Here is a 10,871-nt window from a genome sequence, read left to right on the forward strand (position 1 = left end):
GGGGGGGGGAGAGAGTTAAAAAGAGATTGAGACATTGAAGATACTTTAAATGATAATATATAACTTTTTGGGCTCACAAAATTTTGTAGGTGACTCCATTTAATGACATATTGATGAAAAATAGTATTAAGTACCTATTAATTAAGTCCATGAAAATGACGTTTAATTATAAAATAAAATGATTTTTCCTTATATTTTCAACTAAATTTCTAATCAATTATTACTCTTTCGATTCATATTGGTTACTATTTCCTTCTTTTTTAAATAAGTGATAAATAACTGATAAATTTTTTTTCACTTTGTTTCAAAATAAGTTGTATTTCATACTATAATCAAGAAGAAAAAAAATGTTTCATTTAGAATTATCCTCATTTTAATACATGGAGTTTTTCCTTATTAAAGAGTCACTTTTTTCTTCAAGGCTTTAATTAAGAATAAGATAGTAATACACTCTTTTTTTTTAATAAGTGTATCTCAGTTATAAAATTTATTTATTTTGAAACAGGAGAAGTATCATGTTTTGTTAAATTGAATTAGATCAATTTCATATTTTATAATTAATATTTAAATATTAAAAGACTATACACAAATATAAATCGTAATTTTTATAATGTCTTGATGAAATACATTATTTTAAAATATTAATTAAAATTTAAATTATGAAACATAATAACTAATTTGGAATGGAGGATTCAATGTAATAATAACTAGAAGGAAAAGTACCTATAGTTACACCATGATTCACACCATTTTTAGCATATAGGGTCACTTAACATGAATAGATAAATTTGCTCAGTTTTTTGTGTGTTAATACATGATTTTACTAGTGACACGGAGACACTTTTTGCTTTTGCAAAAATCATACAAGACCCTCTGTAATGACCTAGAGAACAATAACTTAATCCTCACCATGATTCACATCACTTTTTTAGTATTTAAAGTTAATCAATAGGAATTGTGTGATTTTTTCAATTTTTCGTTAGTGTTATTACACAAATTTTTTGATAATATGACTTTCGAACCCTTTTGTTTTTTTTACAAAAATTTTACAGGACCTTTTGAATAATCTAGGGGAACAATAATAATAGCCTTATCATAATTAACTCCAATTTTGGGGCCAATCAACATAAATTAGGCGATTATTTAAAATTTTATGTGTTAATACATGTGTTATTTGGTGATATGGAATTCACACTTTTTTTTGCAAAAATTTTATATGACCATCTGTAATGACCTGATGGAAGAATACCTATAGTCTAACCATGATTCATATCACATTTTTAGCACTTAGGACCACTCAACAGGAATTAGACATTTTTCTCAATTTTTCATGTGTTAATATTATTGCATGAATTTTTTTGTGAGATAAAATTCGAATACCTTTTCTGCAAAAACTTTACATGAGCCTCCATAATGATCTAAGGAACAAAACATATGGCCTCACCATGATTCACACCACTTTTTTGTCATTTAAGGGACACTCAAAGGGAATTATGCATTTTACTTAGTTTTTCATGTGTTAGTCCATGAATTTTTTGGCAATATGGATATTAGACATTTGTTTTACAAAAACATTACAGGACCCTCTGTAATGACCTGGGGTACAATACATACACGCTCATCATTATACGCGTCACTTTTTAAACAATTAAGGGCCACTCAAAAGGACTAAGACGATTATCTTAATTTTCCGTGTATGTTAGTATATAAAAATTTCAATAATATGTATTCAGATTTATTTATTTTTTGTAAAAACTTTATAGGACCCTCCATAATGATCTCGGAGAACAATACCTATAGCCTAATCAAGATTCATGCCACTTCATAGCATTAAGGGGGCACTCAACATAAATTAGGTGATTTTTTAAGTTTTCGTGTGTGTTAGTATATGAATTTCTTGGTGATATGAATTTCGAGCACTTGTTTTGTAAAAGCTTAACAAGACCCTCCAAAATGACTTGGGATAACGATACATATACCATCACCATGATTAAGCCACTTTTTAGCATCTATGGGCCACTCAAAATGAATTAAATGATTTTCTCAATTTTAGATGCTTATTATAGTATATAATTTTTTTGGTGATATAAATTTCAGACACTTTTTTCTGTAAAATCATTATAGGACCCTCGTATAAACATGGGGATAATGCCTATAGCATCACCAGGATTCACACCAAATTTTTAAGTATTTAGGGGATAGTCAACAGAAATTGGGCGATTTTCTAAGTTTTTCGTGTGTGTTAGTACATAATTTTTTGGTGATGTGAAATTTTTCACACTTTTTACATGACCTTCCATAATAAAATGGGGGAATCATATCTATAGCCTCACCATGATTAATGCCACCTTTTCAGCAATTAAGGATCACTCATCAGGATTTAGACAATTTTCTCAATTTTTCATGTGTAGTACATGAATTTTTTGATGATATAGATTTCAAACACTTTCGTCGCAAAAACTCTGTAAAGACCATGGGTAACAATTCTTATATTCTCACCATGATTTATACCACATTTTTAACATTTAGGGCCACTCAACATGAATTTTGTAATTATCTAAATTTTCCGTTGTGTGTTATTACATAAATTTTTTGGTGATATGAATTTCAGACATTTTTTTTAATAAAATCTTGGCATGATCCTCCATAATGACCTGGAGAACAATACATACAGTCTCACCATGATCCACACCACTTTTTCAACATTAGTATCCACTCAACAAAAATTAAGTGATTTTTTCAATCTTAGTGTGCGTTAGTATATGAATTTTTTGGTGATATGAATTTTAGACTTTTTTTTTTGTAGAAACTTTACAAAAGCGTTTGTAATGATCTAGGAAAACAATACCTATATCCTCACCATGATTCACACTACTTTTTTATTTTTAGCATTTAGGGGCAATTCAACAGAAATAAGAGAGTTTTCAGTTTTTCATGTGTGTCAATACATGAATTTTTCGGTAAAGGTACATTTTATGCAAAAACATTACAAGACTCTTTTTTACCCTTTTTTCCCATAATAAGACTTTAAAAATCTTAAGTATTTTTCGTGTGTATTAGTCTATAATTTTTAAAAATCAGTCAATCGATAAAAATTCAAGATTTTAAATATTTTTCTTGTGGGTTGGTCTATAGACTAGTGACCAATATTCATTGCATTTTCATTAATGACGACTTCCTTTTACCTTTTTTTTAAAATAGGGAACTTTGTGTCTCTCTTTTTAGCATTTCGTTGTCACGAAATAGAAATTCAAAATTTTGAATATTTTTTGTGTATATTAGCCTGCTTATTTTCGATATGAGTTAACCAACACTATCGGTAGAAACTCATGACTAAAAACAATGATTATGATTTGTGGAAAAAAAAATGTACGTCGATTGGTAAGGTTTCACGACAAGAGACTATCTAGCTAAATTCGGAGAAAACAAGTTTGGCATAATTTATCAATGTGTTGTCTTCTTGCAAGAGCTTGCCACACTTGGTGACATTATTTTTTGAACATGAAGATGGGGCAAGTGGGATTATGAAGAAAGAACTTGAAGATAAAAATCAAACAACATTCATATCACATTGTACTGCTTTGTTTAATGGATTACTAGTACCAAATAGTGACTTTCAAGCTCATGTAAAAAATTGCATAGACATAAAAATTTAATTTTGATATTGACCTAAGGTCACATTTTGTGAGGTTGGGCCCCTAAATGGTCCTTAAATAGTCATTGATATTAAATAAAGAGGATATGGTAGTCTCGTTTGATAAATACTAAATTGATGTCTACATTATAATCTAGTTGAATGGACATTTCATTTTCAAACCAACTGTTTTGCTTGAGGCTAGGGTGGTCCTATCTTATTATCAAGGAAATTACAAATAATAGTTTTTTGTATCGATTTAATGTAAGTATCTTAGTTTTGACTAGACACAAAATTTTAAGAAATACAACTATTAGAGTCTTGGTGCACTTTGACTCTTGTTATCTTAAACAAAGTCGCATACGACATTGGACTTAGGAGTTACGAAATATAAGTAGAGACAGACTAAAAATGAAAGACTTTTGAATTGAAATAAGAGTAGATAGTTCTAAGTTTGCTACCCCCCCCCCCTCCTTTTGGGTGCACACCGGGTCCATGTTCTTAGGAAATCACTCGCAAACCATATAGGAGAGATAACCCGCCTAAACAAGCCCGTTGCAATGAGATTGACCCAAAAGGCAAACCCCTTGCTTTCACTGGCAAGGGGTTTCGAACTTGAGACCTCCGACATGGAAGTCCCAAACCCACCACTGGGCCAACCAAAAGATTTTTAACAAAATAAGAACTAGTTGAGACACAGAATGATAGGGCGAGTGACCTCCCTAGAATGCGAAAATTGTCCAATGATCTCAACGCTGGTTGTCCCTCTATTCAAATGGTGTGCAAGTATTGGTGAATTATCAGTTCAAGAACACAATATATACCCCTTATATAACATAATAAATTACTATTTTAACGATGTTTTGAGATCTCTGTCTCGATTGTATAATAGGGATATCGAAACTGGTCTTACTGGCAGACTTGTATTGCCATGTATGGTAAACACCTTTTCAACAAGGAACTTTACTGGACAAGAAAATAAGTTTTCCTCCACTGCTGAGAAAAAAGTAAGTTTGCGAATGCATTGACAACTCTAACCTTCATGATGAACGTTCTCGAGGCAACTCCAACCATGCCAGAACAAAGAAGCAGCCCAATCTTTCTGTCTCAAACTCTACATTGACCAAAATACACAAACCGTAAGACAACTTATAATAGTATTTTCCTAGTTACAACTAGGGAACGCCAAGTTGCTGTTATTGATACTTGTACATCCCTGTCCACAAAACAACAACAAAAAGTTTTGAACGGAGGGAGTAATACTTGGTAGACTACTCAAATTGCAATACCAAAAGAAATGTATTGTACTTCTGTGTAAGTAAGCAAGTATCTACTATCTTCGTCATAAAACTCATCAGCCTCCATCAACTGATTACATCATCAACTAATTGGGAACTACTAGTCATATAAAGTGCAGACATTTCCGCACAGGGTTTAAACATAACTGAAGGATGACAGAAATATGATACTGGTTTAAAATAAATGATTATCAGAAGATATGTACTCAAGAATTTCTCATTAACACTTGGCAAAAAGCCATCTAGCATAATATTGTACTGAAGTGATCCAAGCTACAAAAAACACACAAAAATAGAAAAATGAACAAAGCTCAATCGTTACTGACCTGCGCTCGCCCTTTGTTTAAGCAATACATATCTTTGTAGTGCTCCTGATCTGACCTTAGGTAGATTTACCTCCATTTGACTCACTGTTTAAGTTGGCCTAAATTCATTCCAAAACTCCAATAAGCATTGCACAAGTTCAATAAATTTCATGCGAAGGTCATCAAAGTAATATGGTACTGTACCTAATAATAAATTTCAACATGAGTACTGTGCCATAAACCGGATAAAAGATTTCATAGAAGGCATCAAGAAGATGCATAATTTACATTGTTAGCTCTATTATAAAGGCTAATATCTAAAGTTAAGGAGCTAACGAAGTCCAAAAAAGTTTCAGGGGAATCGACAGGGGGAAATTGCTCCAGCTACAGAGGGTTAAAACTCTTTAAGACTCAAGAATGTAGCTTGAGGAAGAGGTTCCTTCAAAGCATCTATTGTTTCTTTCTGTCCATACACACCAAAAAAATGCAAGCAGGGATCATCATCCACACTTTCCTGACGGGTTTTATGACCTTCCATGAGCTCCAGCTAACCAGTGCATCTTTAACACTACTTGGCACAACCCATTTTAGACCAAAAACTGAGATGAACATGTTGCATATTCCTGTGGCTACTTGACAATGAAGAAGAAGATGTCTGTTGATCTCTAGGGTCTGGTGACACATGAAGCATCTGTTGACAATATGGATTTTTCTCCTGATGAGGTTGTCTTGGGTGAGCGAGACTTCATGAAGGGCTAGCCATCTAAAACAAATCACCTAGAGGGATAACCCGGTTTTGCAGATTAACTTCCATTGCCAATTCACTAGCATTTCATTTTGAGCACATAGTGAACTGTATGCTGCCTTCACAAAATATTTACCAATTGCTTTATCCCCCCAAATGAGTCTGTCAGGTGATTAATCACTGATTTGGACAACTCCTAGCCTCTCCAGTAAGCTGAGAAGGTCTTGTAGTTCCCAGTCTTGGAAGTTCCTTCTGAATTGAGAGTTCCAGCCTTCCAGGTATTGTCAGCTCTATTTTGAGAGTGCTTGTGGCTATTGCATAGAGACTAGGAAAATCAGCTTGTAATGTTCCAGAACCTAACTTTTAATCAACTGCCCACCTTAAAACTTACAATTGAGATAGAATTCCACCCCTAACTTGCTGATATATTCCAAGGACCCATGCCATAAGGGGAACTAACAACCGTGGTGCTCCAGTGATTCTCAGTACCATGTTTGGCATTCACAACCTTTCTCCGCAAAGCTTGATCCACTTGTGATATCTGCATAATCATTTCATCAACATGCTTTTGTTATGTATTGACAAGTCTCTAATTCCCAGGTAACCTTGGGACTTCTGATGAATAACTCTCGCTCATTTGTCACTCTTTAGCATTTTAAGGTCCTCTAAAAGCAAAATGAACTCAAACATTTATAATCGAGATCTTCTTCCTTGAGTGTACCTAACAATCAAATATCTACAAAATTAACATGTTTTTATTATCTAGAAATTTCCTTCTCAACTAATAAGTTAATCTGTTATATTGGAGTATGAGATATATCACAAGAATGGAATACTACACTCAATTTTGGAGCTTGGAATAACGGAGGTTTCAGTGGCTTTTGTACAAAATGCAGAACATCTCCCTCCAATCAATTGAATCTACGATACCAATTTCTAACTAGTTGAAAATGTGTGCCAATAAAATTTGAAAGAGAGACACGTACACTACAATAACATACCCAGTCAAACATTTATAATCGAGATCTTCTTCCTTGAGTGTACCTAACAATCAAATATCTACAAAATTAACATGTTTTTGTTATCTATAAATTTCCTCCTCAACTAATTAGTTAATCTGTTATATTGGAGTATGAGATATACCACAAGAATGGAATACTACTCAATTTAGGACCTTGGAATAACGGAGATTGCAGTGGAGTTTGTACAAAATGCAGAACATCTCCCTCCAATCAATTGAATCTATAAGTTGACGCAATATCAATTTCTAACTAGTTGAAAATGTGTGCCAATAAAATTTGAAAGAGAGACATGTAAACTACAATAACATGCCCACTGAAATCCCACTAAGTGGGGCCAAGGTACGGTAGAGTGTACACAGACCTTACCACTACCTCGAGGAGGTAGAGAGGTTGTTTCCAATAAACCCCCGGCTCAAGTGCATCAAACTTAAGTACAAGACGAAAACAATAGAGAAGCATAGCAGTTATTAAGAAAGGCAGTGTAAAGTTTACAAGAAAGATCGGTAACATCAGCAAATAGTGTGATAATCGAAACACAATAAACCAAAGACATGTAAACTAATATTTTTATCATTATAATAAACGAAAGAAGCTGTCTGCAAGAAGATAATTCAGTCCAAATTACTGCCTCCGCACATCATAATATTTTAGTTTGGGACATCACTACATGTTTGGCAAAATTTATGGTTCGTTTCAAATTATAACTTCCATAAGTTCTAACAATTCAAAATTATTTAACAAATCAAATTTAAAACTTAACATACTTCCTTACTATTGCTTCATCACATCCCTTATTCTTTTAATGGTATAAAAGTCAAATTATATGTTTAGCGTCCTATCGATTGTTGTCATACAAAATGGGGCAAAAGGAGTAACTTCTTAAATAAAATCATTAATGCATTAAAGAATATTATAATGAATTAAATACTGACCTCTTTGTTTAAATCGAAGTGAAATTGTCACAAAACCAACCAACAAAAAGATAAATATATCCAATTTGAGATAGTTGTAATCCTTTAATTTCAAAGTACATATCCAAATAAGATAACCAGATATCTACTTGTCAAATATATATTACAGAAAAAAGATGAACCATATACTCACCTCATTACGACATTTTTCACTAGCTATTATTTAAGAAGAACAAAAATGTAAAATGTTTGACCTGTATGTTTCCCTAATATACAGTAAGTAGGCTTTTGAACATGATCTGGTTGAGATTTGGAAAAAGAAAAGGAAGTAGCATTTGAAGTTGAAAAGGGTATTTAGAAGTTGAAGTTGTGTTTGGACATGGAAACAAAGTTGAAGTTCTGTGAGTGAAAACCTGAACTCCTAGAATGTATAATTCGAACTTCAAATTTGAAGTTGAAATATTGGACCAATTTGACAAACAAGCAGTTAATTAAAATGATCTCCACGTAGTATTCAAATTTTGGAACCAAAATTTATGGTAAAAAACAGAGTCCGAATAACCAAGTTCTCTACAATAAAAAAGCTTAATTTAGCAAATTTGGCATAGCAAGATCGTGAGTAAGTTGTGCAAGATTGTGAGAGAGTTGTCTTTGTCACACGTGCGCTTAGTTGAAGACTAGGGACATGGCAATACACTATTAGTATATGTAGAAGTCAAAACTTATGAAATAGTCTAGAAGCACTTAAAGAATTGCCATCTTTGCTAAGTCACATCTATGTCACTGTTCTAGTAGACAAGAAGACCTAGCAAAAAGTCACATCTACGTCCTTCTAGTAGACAAGAAGACCTAGCAAAAATGTATTTTAATAAAAATTCAACATTGCAGTTTGAAATCGACTCACCAAAAACAGAATCTGTCACCAACAAATGTTATTCATTCATAATTATATCAAAGTACAAACTTTTAACAGCAAATGGCCAGAAACCATTAAATCCCCAGGTTTAGATTCCAAAAGTGTGATAAAAGATGATTATGCTCGATTAGCAAGGGTTGGGATACATGTGTTTTAATTTACTAGTTTGAGGCCTATGTCAAATGAACTAGGTCCAGTACTTGAGTGGAGAAAAGTAAAGAGTGAGCCCATCATTCCCGAGTTTCCAAAGCTACATTGACCAAAGGGTTGGCTCGTGACTGATTTCTCCATCACCAAAAAATTGACTGCACAACTCATCCATTACAAAGGAACTCTCATCAACCAAGTTGACATCACACTTCCAAATTACCACTAACCAGCTCAACCACATCACAACTTTAAATGAAGCTTTTAAATGAATTTTGAACCACCTCTGCAACAAATTATATTTAAGAGAGATGGTCATCTATAATCAACTGCTTGAAGACAAACCACTGTAACTGACCCATCATTGTCAAGCTTACACAGCTACTACTTCCAAACCATCACGATAAAAACAATCCAATCTAACAACACAGCTCGCCACTGAACAATCACCTTTCAAATCTCCATTAATCTCTCCATTTCACTTGTTTAAGCATGGACACTAAGGGTGCGTTTTTTTAACAAAGACAATAAGGGGGCATTTGGTTCAACGTATTGCAGAAATTGATCACAGTACAAACTTTGTATTAGTTAGTCCTATATTTGGTTGACTTATACGGAAGTCAACATGGAATAACTAATCCTAGTATTAGCTACACGGAGATAAATCACCTAAAAGACTAAACTAACCCTGTCCAGTGAGTCATCCTCCATAACATACTTCCACTTCAACTCTGCAGACAACCCATTTGTATCTTTATTGATCGTTGTTCTACTTCAACAGACAACCCCATTATGATCTTGGGCACCAATTGGGTGTTTGTTTGTTTTAGTTGATTTTGTTGTTTGTATCTCATTGCTTTTTGTGTTTATTCGGGTCGATAGGAACATTGTGGTGGCTTTGGTGATTTGGGTTTTCTTTTGTCCTCTTCTTTACTTGCTAATTGTTCCTCCGCCATATCTGAGTCTCCATTTAATGATACATGTTTGCATTAAAAGATTCATTCACCAAAATACTCTTTCCAGGCAACATGATGTTGTTATTCTGTTAAGAAGGCAAGGGTACAACTTTTAATACATTAGACCAAACACCTGATAAAAAATAATCTCTACATTACAATCTCTGTATTACTAATCCCTACATTAGAATTCCTGACTTGTTTTTAAACCAAATGACCCCCAAGTCCTTACAGGAAACACTAATCCTGTACACAGACTGAATTTCACAGATTAAATAATTCTACTCTTTGTATCACTAAGTGTAATTCATCTAGGACTACTAAATTCATAGCTCTAATCAACATCTAACAATAACAACAACAGAATAGTGCAATAATCAATAAACAACATACTAGGACAGAATATTGAAATCAAGAATAAACAATACTATAGTTCAAAAACAAGAACTACAACAAAACTAGTACTAATCAACATCTAATATTCTCCAATTTATCTTGTTGATGCAAACAAACCATATATATCAGATTAAACAAATTGGACGCACAAGATGAATTACCAGAATTTATAGTTGTGTGACCATACTTAATGTGAATTCTGAACCATCACAACAAAGTCTATTTAATGAGATTCTTCTCTAGTATTCAACTGCTCATATCTCAAGACAAATAGTAACTGACCACTGTCAAAATTATATGCATTCTTCGTCTCCCTCAGAATTCAGAACACTCCAATCTTGAATAGCACAAGACATTGACCTATCAATACAGCCTGGTACTAAACACCCACTTTCAAAATTCAAGCTTATTCTCTCCATTTCAGCCTAAAGAAAAAGGGAACTAATACTACTCATCAGTTCCACAAAAGTTCTCAATAAGGTATTATTTATTTTCAACATAAACAACTACTTATTAGCACCAATAGTACCAAACAGCCACA

General features: G+C 33.2%; 1 pseudogene; it reads right to left on the reverse strand.

The window, feature by feature from the left end:
• Positions 1-4,438: 4,438 nt before the first annotated feature.
• The window catches only part of LOC107008152, a 10,956-nt pseudogene continuing 4,523 nt past the window's right edge, over positions 4,439-10,871 (reverse strand).

The sequence above is a fragment of the Solanum pennellii genome, chromosome 1 (assembly GCF_001406875.1).
Source record: "Solanum pennellii chromosome 1, SPENNV200".
NCBI lineage: Eukaryota > Viridiplantae > Streptophyta > Magnoliopsida > Solanales > Solanaceae > Solanum > Solanum pennellii.